The following is a 12,432-nucleotide window of genomic DNA, read 5'->3' on the forward strand; positions in this document are numbered from 1 at the left end:
GAGGGGTTGCAGCATGGCAGTGAGGGCAGATGGATGCAGCACAGAGGGGTTGCAGCATGGCAGTGAGGACAGATGGATCCAGCACAGATCAGTGCAGCAATGCAGTGAGGACTGCATTCGGTTGGAAATGATGAGATACAGACTATATCTTGGCTCTGCCGCCATGAACCTTGTGTCACTGAGGTTTTCATCTTTGATGGTTTTCTTTCATCATTGGAAGATGCTTGGATTAAGATCAGATGAAATGTTGGCTTTTATAACTCTATAACCCTTCACAGTTTATTGATAAATATAAGGGAGGCAATGAAACTTACTTTCCTCAACCATTTCATTTAATTTCCTATAGATCCCAAGTTTAATCCGCTTTATGTGCAGTGAGCATCTGTTGTGAGCCAACGGTTGTACAAGAGTAGAAAAGTGACCACCCAAAGAGGCCACTCATGCTTTCGTCCCTTCCAAGGCTGTCATGTTGTAAAGGAGGAGAGAAAGTGCTATCATATTCAGGAGAAGACACTTCAGATGAATATACTGAAAATAAAAGAGATGCATAGGTCAATGAGGTAATCCGCAAGAGAATTACATCATGGTGACCAGGACTGGGTTTACCCAATCTGGTTTATATCAACCAGACTGAGAGATGATGGGAAGAAAGTTTGGTTGTGGTGCTGGACTTCCCTGGAAAGGTACGGTAGTTTCTTTAGTTGTATGTTTCATAGTGTTACCCAGACACCTGCACTGGCCAAGCACTTGCTACATGTGGTTCTTGATGGATAGTAGCATACATAGAAGCTATTGTCAGTATTGTTTTTCCATGTACTCTGTCCAAGAGCAGCATTAGCACTGCCCTGCTGCCTGGAAAATAGATTTGTCATCATGTTACAAGGAGCAGAGCCATTTGGCTTTGCCTTACTCCAGGTCCCTTTGCCGTTGTGAACTGGATTCTCAAAGCGGAAGTGCACTCATATGCCAACGTGCTCAGATGGCACTTTCACAAGTCATTCGGGCTGTAATCAGATTTGATGATCATCAGACTGGAGACAGATGAGCAGCCTGCTGTAGTTCCCACCGCACACAGCTCAGCTCCTACGGTGGTAGCCACCAAACCCTGCAGCAATGATCTCTTCACTGCCAGTGCCAGCAAGGATTTTGAACAGAACGAACCCAAAGAAGTTGGTGGCAGCATGTGTGCCAAGAGGAACAGATTGCAGTGCTGAGGGTGTTTATGAAGGCCATTAGAACAACTTAAGTTATGAGAAGACTGACAGGAGATATGTGACATACAACATAAATAAGTTTATGCAGTGGAAAGACAAAGAAATGAAACTGGATACAAAGTTAGATTTGTTATCATGTTACAAGGAGCAGAGCCATTTGCCGTTCCGAACTGGATTCTCAAAGCGGAAGTGCATTCATATGCCAACGTGCTCAGATGGCACACCCTTGTTACAAAGGAGACAGCCTGTATTTGGTGCATATCATAAAATCAAGATTGTAAGGAATGGATACATTCTGTTTAAAGGCCTATACTTATGTTGGGGGCAAGAAGGAATGTAGACACAATATATATGTACAAAAAAAGCCCTTCCACTGGCAAGCACTGCTTAGTGTTATTTGATGTCAGGTGTGGCTTTCCTGAGTCACCACCATAGGCATGGAATAGACTGTAAGTAAAATGAGCTGTGTAAGCTTCTCTAATTCTTGGTACACTGCCAGTTGAGACCTAATATATGTTCACACCAATGCCCAAAGCCTGAAGACAAGAATCTACATCTGTTGAGAATGTAAACCAGAAGTACACATGCATATTTTGTAGGTGTGACAATCAGGCTTATCATCTTCTAGGCCGCAGTTCATCTCCCAGCTTTGTATCGAAAGGGCACCAGGTACAGTGGGAGATTACATTGCTGATTCAGTGGATCAACAGTAAAAGCACAGACTCAGATAACTGAGCTTTTTCAGACAGGGACAGTAGCTTTGGAGTTAAGAGCTTATATGATGCTCACACCTGAGAGTAAGTAGATCCAGATCTAGTGAGGAGCTCTTATTAGTAAAGGCCTGTGTGAGGCATAGTAGCAGAACACAAAACTTAGCCTCAACCACTCCCATCTCGTTCCCAACCATCCTGTCCAATGTTAGAGGCCCAAACAGCTACCAGAAGGCATTGTAGGTAAATCACTTAGTAGAGGTGAAAAGACCTGTGGGTAAAAGACAAAAATCTTAGACACTGATTCTTTGACTAGGTGATCTGTAAAAGTGTCAAGTGGTCACAGAGGGAGCTGATGGCAAACCAGAGTCTGGGCCTGTCTCCTCCAGGAACATATGTTAATATATCCATTACCATGGCCTCTGGTTGGCAGGCCACTTAGATGCTGTGAACATTTATGAGGTTACATCTTAGCTTCTATCGAATTTTCTGTTATTCTAACAGAAAAATCTTCATGATTGAGTAAAAACTTTAATTTTTACCAAATCACCACAGTGGCAGTTGAACAGACGGGAAGCCACAAAATGAAGATCCGTTATGTTTTGATTATCTGGATCAGTCTTATTTCTTCAAATGTGAGAATTTCTGTCCTAACGTAGACTGGACCCTTGCTATTCAAAATAATTGCTTTTGAGCCAACACCACTGTTACCATCTGAAAACTGGAGAGAAATAAATTGGTAGTCTTACCGACACTTACTTAATCAGAACCTTCATTCTGACAAGAACTTATAAGGGTCTCAGTACTCACTGAAGCTCCGCACGTTCTTAGACTTCCCAAGACTGTACATTGTACTCACTGAAGCTCCTCACGCTCTTAGACTTCCCAAGACTGCATTGTACTCACTGAAGCTCTGCACTCTCTATCTTAGACTTCCCAAGACTGCATTGTACTCACTGAGGCTCCTCACGCTCAATCTTAGACTTCCCAAGACTGCATTGTACTCACTGAAGCTGTGCACGCTCTTAGACTTCCCAAGACTGTGCATTGTACTCACTGAAGCTCTGCACGCTCTTTCTTAGACTTCCCAAGACTGTGCATTGTACTCACTGAAGCTCTGCACGCTCTATCTTAAACTTCCCAAGACTGTGCATTGTACTCACTGAAGCTCTACACACTCTATCTTAGACTTCCCAAGACTGTGCATTCATAGTTCTGTTGGTACCTTAGACTTCTTGTGTCAAAAAACGACATTATCATTATGAATCAAATGACTTTTCTTATGTCTTAGACTCAGTAGATGGTGAAATGTGTGCCCAATCCTAATCTTCACATGCCAGGGCCGTTTTCAGCTCTATACACTTTTTTTTTGTACAGTTGCAATCAGATCCTAGCAGAATTTGCATCATCTCAAAATTGCCTCCAACCAACAGGTTCATTCCAAAATTGCTTCAAAATTGTATCATAGCATCAATCATCAGTCTATCTCCAACTCTCTTCCTTTGGTTAATGAGGTATCCCTAGGAACAAGACTTCATTTTCAACTTCTCCACTATTCTTTTCCTCTGCCATTGACAACTCAATGGATTTCTTTTGTATATTTTTCCAAACTGTGAGTCATGAGGCAAAACTATTTAAGCTATGTTGGGAATCTACGGTCAATACTGCTTCTTTCTAGTACGATGCACACACACATTTTACTACTTTATCTATCTCCCTCTATGTACACACAACTCTGCAGCAACTTAAAACCAGAGTTACGTTTTAATTGATCACATCAGAAATTATGCTACAGTCTGTTTTCTTTTTCCTTTTTTTCTTTTCTTTTCTTTTCTTTTTTTTTTTTTTTTTTTTTTTTTTTTTTTTTTTTTTTTTTTTTTTTTTTTTTTTTTTTTTTTTTGATTTTTCAAGACAGGGTTTCTCTTTGCAGCCCTGGCTGTCCTGGAACTCACTTTGTAGACCAGTCTGGCCTTGAACTCAGAAATCTGCCTGCCTCTGCCTTCCAAGTGCTGGGATTAAAGGCGTGTGCCACCACTGCCTGGCTATTGCTTTTTAAAATAATCATAATGTTTCAGCTATGAATTTGCTATATTAGCGAAAGTGAACTGTGTTTACACTTGAGCTTACAAGCTTTGATAGAATTCTATGCTTGACCGTTGAAAAGCCCCTCAAAGTGTCACTTTTATGTCTTCTACTTTTAAGAGAAAAGCTATTTAAAATTATTCATGCTTAACAGCATTTAAAAACACAATATTCACTTAATATATTTTAGTGACACCACATGAGGACTTGGGCTTATTTCAAAGGTCAAGCATGGCAAATTCTGAAGTTTTGTTGCATCTGCTACATTTATCCTTTCAATATGAACTTAAATGTACATTTGAAACTATTTGAGGGATGTGATCAACAATATAGTATCCCTTGTGGTACCATGTGAGTCACTTGTATAGATTATGCTCCATCCTTGGCAGTGATTCACCTACAGTTGAAATTTCTTTTTTGTATAAAATACATATTGAAGGAATTGTGTTGATTGTCTTGTAGGTTCCAGAAGGGACAGAGAAGTAAAATTCATTTTTATCCTGTGCATGTCAGAGGCGTATTAGCTCCTCTCCTACCATCTAGCCTTTCTGTGTTTTGCCTGGCTTATAGTCCTCAGGTGTAGTATATAGTATTACTGGTTTATTTCCTTTGCTATATGATGTCTGATTTAAAATAGTGCTTTTCCCACCCAATTTCAGTGTTCATTTATTTATTTAATGAAAATACGTACCGGGTATGGCAACATTCACACATCAATGTTTAATGTAGCACACATGAAAAATATATCAAAAGTATTGCTTACAATAAAACCCGAATGTGGTCTGGCCTGCTCGGAGTGGGTGATAATGACCCCACATGGCTCTACAAGGCCAGAGTGCTTGTTCCACAAGGTTTTTAGCCTGGAGCTGAAAGCCATGGTCAAATGAGTTCAGCACACCCCTCAGGATTTATTGCATTAGCCTGCCTGACAACTAGGTACATGAGGCAGGGTCAGGGAGATATGTTGAGGAAATCTGTTCAAACCAGAAAGGGTACAGGGTTCAAATGCAGTTCAGAGGCCACAGCCTTCCCACTTTATATCTCCGTCATCCATGTCTATTTGGTAGAACTGTTTCTGCTTTATACCTCAGTAGAAATCTTTAGTGACATTACACTTACCATTTTCTGACTGAAAGAATATTTTTGCGTTCCTTTCCTCTTATAACGCCTTTTATTTATGTAGCAATTTGTGATCTGCCTAGTTTCTACTTCCTTACTCCTTTTGACACTCACAGTGACCTTGGCAGTTATTGTCTTATTGTTCTGACTTTTTATAGATAAGGAAATGGCTCCGAGTGTAAGCGATTGCCCAAGGTCACCCAGGTGATAATTGGAGTCAGTACTCAAACCCAGATCTTTTGACTCCAAGCACAGCTAAGTGCTCTTTTGACTGTAGAGTATTTTATAATACTGTGGGATGTCATAACCTCAGGATTTGTGAAACGTTTTCAAATTTTCTGCTGAATGTGGATGGAAGCACCATTTGTAAGGAGCATTTGTAAGAATTTTCTTTTAGCCAGAACCAACAGAGAGTCACTTCACTGTTTTTTTCCAGACCATTCTCATTCATCATTCTCTGTGCAAAACACAGTGTTCCTTACACAGGACTTTGGAAAAACTTGCTCTTAATATTAAATATTTCACTGGTGAATATTCAAGGAGCTTGTGTCTGGCCTTGTTAATAACTTGCTGTGTGAGCTTGATAAGGTGACTTAACCTTTCTATGTCTCTGAAAATTTTGGGGAAAATCTTTCTCTTATGTGGCAACTCTAATGCATAATTAATTAATGCTTTCCAAGTGAAATCAAAGGGAAGCCACTAAAAGCAAGGGAAATCCATCACACCATATTACCTCAGATAATCATGGGGCCTAACCACCCTGAGCTCATGGCTGCAAATTTGGAGCTCAGAAGCATTAGCTGTCACTGAGGACAGGAGGAATTCAAAGCAGGATTTAGACTCTTTTACTATCATCTACCCCTCTCTTATACCTCAGTACTGTAAAATAGGACAAGAGGGAAAATGAAATTTCCATTTATTCTTAACTTATCACCTATCCCTTAATGCGTGGTGCTTTTATAAACTGCATACCCTGTGACAAACTCTCTGTTCTCAGAGGGAGGTACCACAGTGTTTGATGTGTGGTTATTTCTTTGTACTTCTTATTTTGGTAGGTTATATTTTTGTATTGATGGTATTGATATAATGATGGCCATGGAAGTGGTCTAATTAAGAGCCTCTCTGCTTTAGGGTCTGTCCTGGTGTAGAAAACATCTGGAGATATCTTTCTCTTCTATTTCACATAATTCTCCTATCAGATAGCAATACTTACGAGAAATTGTGGCAATGAATGTAGAGTCTAAGAAACTGTATGCCACTCTCCTGATATTATTAATAAGGAGCCTGAACTAAATGGGTTAAAAAAATACGGAAGTAATTTTGAGACTGAAATTAAATTAAATCTTCTCTCACCTTTAAAATGACCCAAAATAAGAAAAGATCACAAAACCTAGAGTCACTTTCATGTTCTGTTGGACATTGGGAAATAAGGCGACTTACCTGTGTGAATGCTTCAGAGGTAATTTAAGACTCATGGAGGAGTCACAACCAAAACTCATGGAAGGGTCCAAAACTGGGGCTTCTGTTCCACCTTTGTGGAACAGAAGTAGCAGTAGGCTATGAGCAGGGTAAGCACTGTTGTCAGTAGCCTTGGGACAATCATTCACGAGGACACAGAGGTTTGGGACGATCATTCACGAGGACACAGAGGTTTGGGATGATCATACATGAGGACACAGAGGTTTGGGACAATCATTCACGAGGACACAGAGGTTTGGGACGATCATTCACGAGGACACAGAGGTTTGGGATGATCATACACGAGGACACAGAGGTTTGGGATGATCATACACGAGGACACAGAGGTTTGGGACGTTCATACACGAGGACACAGAGGTTTGGGATGATCATACACGAGGACACAGAGGTTTGGGACGATCATTCACGAGGACACAGAGGTTTGGGATGTACACGAGGACACAGAGCTTTGGGACGATCATACATGAGGACACAGAGCTTTGGCAGCAACTAGAAGATTGATTTCATTGAAGAGTAGACTGTGGGGACCTTTGGGTCCAGGTCATATTGCCTTTGTCTTTACAGAAGATTTTGACCTTGATCCTGATAGCAGAGAAACCACAGCAGGTGATATCATCTGTCAGGGTCAAGGAGTCATCTGTGGCTTAAGTGAATGGCTGATAGAGCAGAAATATATAGGGTTTTGGTTTGAATCTGAAATATTTCCATGGGTTCATTTTCAGGTACTAGATTCCCAGCTTGTAGTGCTATTCTGAGAGACTCTGGAGCCTTTAGGGGGTGTGACCTGGGTGTGGAAATAGGTCTTGAACCTGGTAGCCTGGTTCTTGTGTGCAGCTCCTTATTGTATTCTGGTCCGCCTTGGTGTGAACAGTTTTCTACTTCACACTCCTGCCACGTGTATGGACCCAGTCCACCTTCCTTGCCATGAGAAATTGAAATTACTAAAGCTATGAGCCCAAGGAAATGACTTCTCCTTTGTTTTTTTTTTCTCTGTCATATAGTTTGGTTATAGAGACATGCATGTAACCAACACAAATACTACTCATGGAGGAGGAGGATTAGTGCAGGGTGGAGTGGCAAACACTTGTGCCTAATGACAGGTGTAGGAGGCTGGGGTTCTGGGGGAGTGTGAGTGGTTGTGCCACACAGAGCCACAGCCTTCTAGGCTTCAGTATTATCACCACAGATAATTGTTTCACACCATTTATTAACTCTTCAACAGCATCTGCAGTGGACCTGCTGCTCACAGGGAAAGCATATGCTAGGTTTAATGGACAGTGCTCAGCAGTTCGTGAAGTGTACCCAACTCCACTGGAACATGCTTAGCAGATTCTGTCCCTTTCATCTGGGCTATTATAGCTTAAATGCAGTGATAACATACTGTTTTAATTTGTCTTAATTAAATGCCATCTCATAAATTCAATTTGCCTTTGGCTAAATGCTTTTTATTTTTTGCTTTGTGAGTGCCCATTTTTCATCTTTCTTATTTTAAATTGATCTGTGTCTCTCCTAATTTTTAGGTATTTTGTATATTAAAAGCATAAAGCCTTTGATTGTATGAACTAATTTATTTTGCTATGACTTTTATTACATGTGTATATATTTTAACAAATTAATTCCTATTACTTTTTATTTTAAAATTTTATCCCAGTTTATATTTATGTGTGTGGGAATGTGTGCATGATACAGTTTGTATGAAGGTCAGAAGATAACCTTCACAAGTCAGTTTTCTCCTTTCATCCTGTGAGTTCTGGGGATCAAATTAAGGTGTATTGCACCTTGTCTACAGGCATCTTTATTCACTGGCCTCTGTTATCTTTTCCTTGTCTCCACCCTTTTGGGTACCCATTCTCTTCCTTAGTAAATCACCTTCCTATTTACTTCTCTCTTTATATTTATTAATTTCTAGATTTCACATATGGGAGAAGATGTATTTGTGTCTGGCTATTTCTCATTAATTAATAGAAAGCAGACATTTTTGTTAGTCATCCGACTATTGATGGATACCTCTGCCGACACCACTGCTCAGCTGATTTTAGAACACTGTAGTTGACATAGGTTTGCAGGTGTCCCTTGCAAGTTGGTTTGCTTCCTTCAGGTGCAGAATTAGGAGCAGTAAAACTGGATGATGAAGCATTTCTATATTTAGGAAATTCCATCCTGATTTCCTTAGTGCCTGCACTGATTTTACATCCCTGCCAGCAGTATTTAAGTCCTTCCTTTCCCCTGAATCCTCAGAAGCATCTGAGTTCTGTTTTCATCATGATTGCCATTTTGAGTGGGGTAAGATGGAATCTCAAAGTGGATTTGATTTGCATTTCTCTCATGGTTAAGACACTAGACTTTGAAAAGCCAATTTATTGCAATTTGAAATTCATCTCCTGGGGAAAAAAAAGGCTGTATGGTTCATTAGCCCTTATGTTAACTGGATCATATGTTACTTGGTGTCTAATATTTTTGAATTCTTTATATTTTGTGGATATTAATTTCAAGTTGCATGGGTATGTGGCAGATACCTTTTGTTTAATAAGCTGTCTCTTCACTCTAGGGATTGTTCTCTTTGCTGTGAAAAGTCCTTTTTGTTTGTTGTTTTTGTTTTTTCAAATGCCACATCATTTGTCAATGCTTGATGATCCTTCTTGGGCTATTAGTCTTATTCAGAATATCATTGCCTATGCCCGAGTACCTGATTGTTTCTTCTCTTGCTTTCTCTACTGGTTTCAGATAACTGGGTCTTACATGAAGACCTATGGCTCATCGTAAGTGGATATTTATACTGGGAGCCAGGGTGTTGTCTCAAGATCCTATGTGTCAATATCGAGCTCTGCCAGTGCCAACTATCATTTCTTCACAGTGTATTTTTGGTACCTTGTCTCAAATCAGATGACTGCAGTGGTGCAGATTTACTTCTGGGTCTTTTGTTGCACTCAATGGCCTGTTTCTATTTTTGTACCAGTGCCAGGTCAGCTATTGTGCTACCTCTTGCACCGCTCCTTTTGCTTGTGATCTTATTTCCTTTTGTCAGATTGGGTTTTATTCTGTGTTTCTTGGAGAACAGTCTTGTCATTTTGATTAAGCTTGTACTTGTTCGGTAGTTCACGTCTGCCAACGTGGTGACCATGTTGTTTGTTCGTTGTTTGTTTTGCTGACATGTGAGCACTGGGAATCTTTCCAACTCTGTCTTTCATCTTTTAGTCTGCATTTCTTGGCACTCTCTTGATTGTATCTCTTGATGAACAGGAGTTCTTAATGCAGATTGATTTTACTCATAGTGTGCTCTTTATGTTTTATGTATAGTAACCTAACCCTTTTTGATGTCATGATGTTTTGTTCCACTGGAAATACAGCATTCAGACATAGATCTATGACATATCCAGAAACAACTTATTGATGCTGGAACTTAGGAGGTCATGGATAGAAAATATGGCTACTATGAGCTTTGTTTATTAGAAATATAACTAGCACAGATTTCATTGTACTACCTTTTACACAAAATCTGAACAAACTCAGCCTGTGATATTCTTACTGCATACCCTTATTCCATTTTACCAGCTAGCTTCTCTGTCCTTGTGATCAGTCATACATGATACCAGCTAAAACAACTTCATTATATGTGCTGTTGATGTTTAGTTTCATTTCTTTGTTAAGTTTGAGTCTCTAAATGAGTTTCTGAATAATTTTCTTTTAAGACTGTTGTGCTTTTTCTCCAAGCCATATACACACACAAACATTTACACATTCATGTACGGGAACTCACTAGCATTCTGACTGGCCTTAGTTTGCATTTTTAAATTAGAATTAGGGAAGAAGGCTTGCCTCAACAGCACACATGCTAGTGTAGAAGCGATGTCTTTTGAATATTGAATCATAAAATTCATGCTCCTGGGACATTTTCTCCATTAAATAGTGCTTTAATTTTTCTCAGTAATATTTTACAGTCCTCAGTTTCTATGCATGTTTCCTCAGTGATAGTTTACAGTCCTCAGTTTCCTCAGTGTATGACTTTCTCACAGACTATGTGTTTGGTTAAAGATTCTTTTTTAGTCTTTAAGAATTCTTTTGCATTCCCCTCCTCTGCTTTGTTCTGACAAATGTTAAATACACACACACACACACACACACACAAACACACACACACATTTATAATATAACCTCTTCAGTTTGAATAATGTACTTGTACATATGTTTTCAAGACTGACTAGTTGATATTGGATAACCTATTGGTGTGCTATTTCCTGGAGATGATTTCTCCCAAACTCAGCATTTCTCAATAGTTCTTTGTGTAGAGTTGAGGACTTGTGGTATTTCCCCTGTCCACTTTGGCATGTCTAATGTTGTTGTACTGGTTCACCTCCCAGGCAACTGAAGCCTTTTTCTTTACAGTTTCCCTAGTTAAACTCTAAACAACATGTCTAAACAACAATATTGCCTTATACATCGCTTATCTCACATATTTCACATAAGGTTTCAATTTTCCTATTATTCCAAACTAGTCGTCTTTGTAGCACCTGACTTCTGCTCAGTTACCAAGTCCAATAGCTGTATATTGGTGCTCACTGGGGACCAGTCAGTGCTCCGCATCTCAGCAGGCATTGGCATGGGGACCAGTCAGTGCTCTGCCTATCAATCAGCAGGCATTGGCATAGACAATCATTCCCCATGTCCTACACAATGGCTCCTGTTGTTTTTCTGAACCAGTGTCTTTTTGTTCTTCTCACACTTTGGAGGGTGCTCCATTGATAACTCTTTTCTTGTTTTTGATTTATATTTAGTCTTTCCTATGATTTCTCATTATAGATAGTAGAATGCTATAGTCTCCAGTCTTTGAATCCTCTGTTATAAACCAATCAACAATCAATTCACAATTCTTATTCAGTCTTATGATTCCAAATGACACATCATGTGCCACAAATTGTAATGTATTAGATCAATGAATTTTAGACTCAATTATATGATTATCTGTTTTTTCGTTAAGTCTATAATTAAAATATCAAACTAGCATTCAAAATGAGTTACAAAACTCTTCCACGAATTCTACTGCAGTCTGCCCTGAATCAGGCAGGGGTCAGTCCGGTTGAGGTAGCAATGCCTCCTTCAGAGCTTTGGAGTCATCACTGGCTGCCTTGCTTCCCATTCTCACATCCCATCCATCATCAGTTTATTTGTTCTGTCCACAGGCAGTGCGAGTGCTTCCCCACCACCATTCCAAGCGACTGACGTCTCTTTCTTTAATTACTGAAGTAGACTGTAACTGACCTGCCTGTTTTACTTTTGTCCCCTGCAGCCCATTACCTTCACAGCAGCCTGATGGATGCTTTAATATAAAAGTCACACTGGACAATTCCTCATTCCAAGATCTTCCAAAAGCTTTCACTCCACTTATTGAAAGGGTCAGGAGCACTCTATAGCTTTTCGTTTGTCCCCTGGCATATTCCCAACTCTTCTATGTCCTTTCCCTTGTGTTTTTAAGTTGAGGCCATGCTGACTTTTCTCTCGTGTTTCAGTCATAGCAGACACACCCAGAATCGGGGCCTGTTCCCTTGATACTCCCATGTTTTCTTATGTAGATTTCCATTTCTGTCTACACTCCTATAAAAGAAATTTCTCTGTAATCCAGCACTTTACCTAATACATAACTCTTCAGACATGTTCCTATCAAACCTTTTTACCTTTGTCCATAGAGTGAGTTATCACTATGTGTGTGCCTACCTGAAGTCTCTCTCCACCACCTTGTACCGTGTGTGTGTGTGCGTGTGTCTGTGTGTGTGTGCGTGTGTCTGTGTGTGTGTGCGTGTCTGTATGTGTGCGTGTGTCTGTGTGTGTGTGCG

General features: G+C 39.9%; 1 long non-coding RNA gene across 1 annotated transcript in view; it reads left to right on the top strand.

Moving 5' to 3' along the window:
• Positions 1 to 1,833, top strand: part of LOC116074782 — an 18,586-nt gene extending 16,753 nt beyond the window's left edge. Inside the window, exon 3 of the long non-coding RNA XR_004112286.1 lies at positions 347 to 1,833. This is a non-coding gene — a long non-coding RNA (uncharacterized LOC116074782). The remainder of the gene's footprint in view (positions 1 to 346) is intronic.
• The last annotated feature ends 10,599 nt before the right edge of the window (positions 1,834 to 12,432 follow it).

This window comes from Mastomys coucha, unplaced genomic scaffold (assembly GCF_008632895.1).
Source record: "Mastomys coucha isolate ucsf_1 unplaced genomic scaffold, UCSF_Mcou_1 pScaffold3, whole genome shotgun sequence".
Lineage (NCBI taxonomy): Eukaryota > Metazoa > Chordata > Mammalia > Rodentia > Muridae > Mastomys > Mastomys coucha.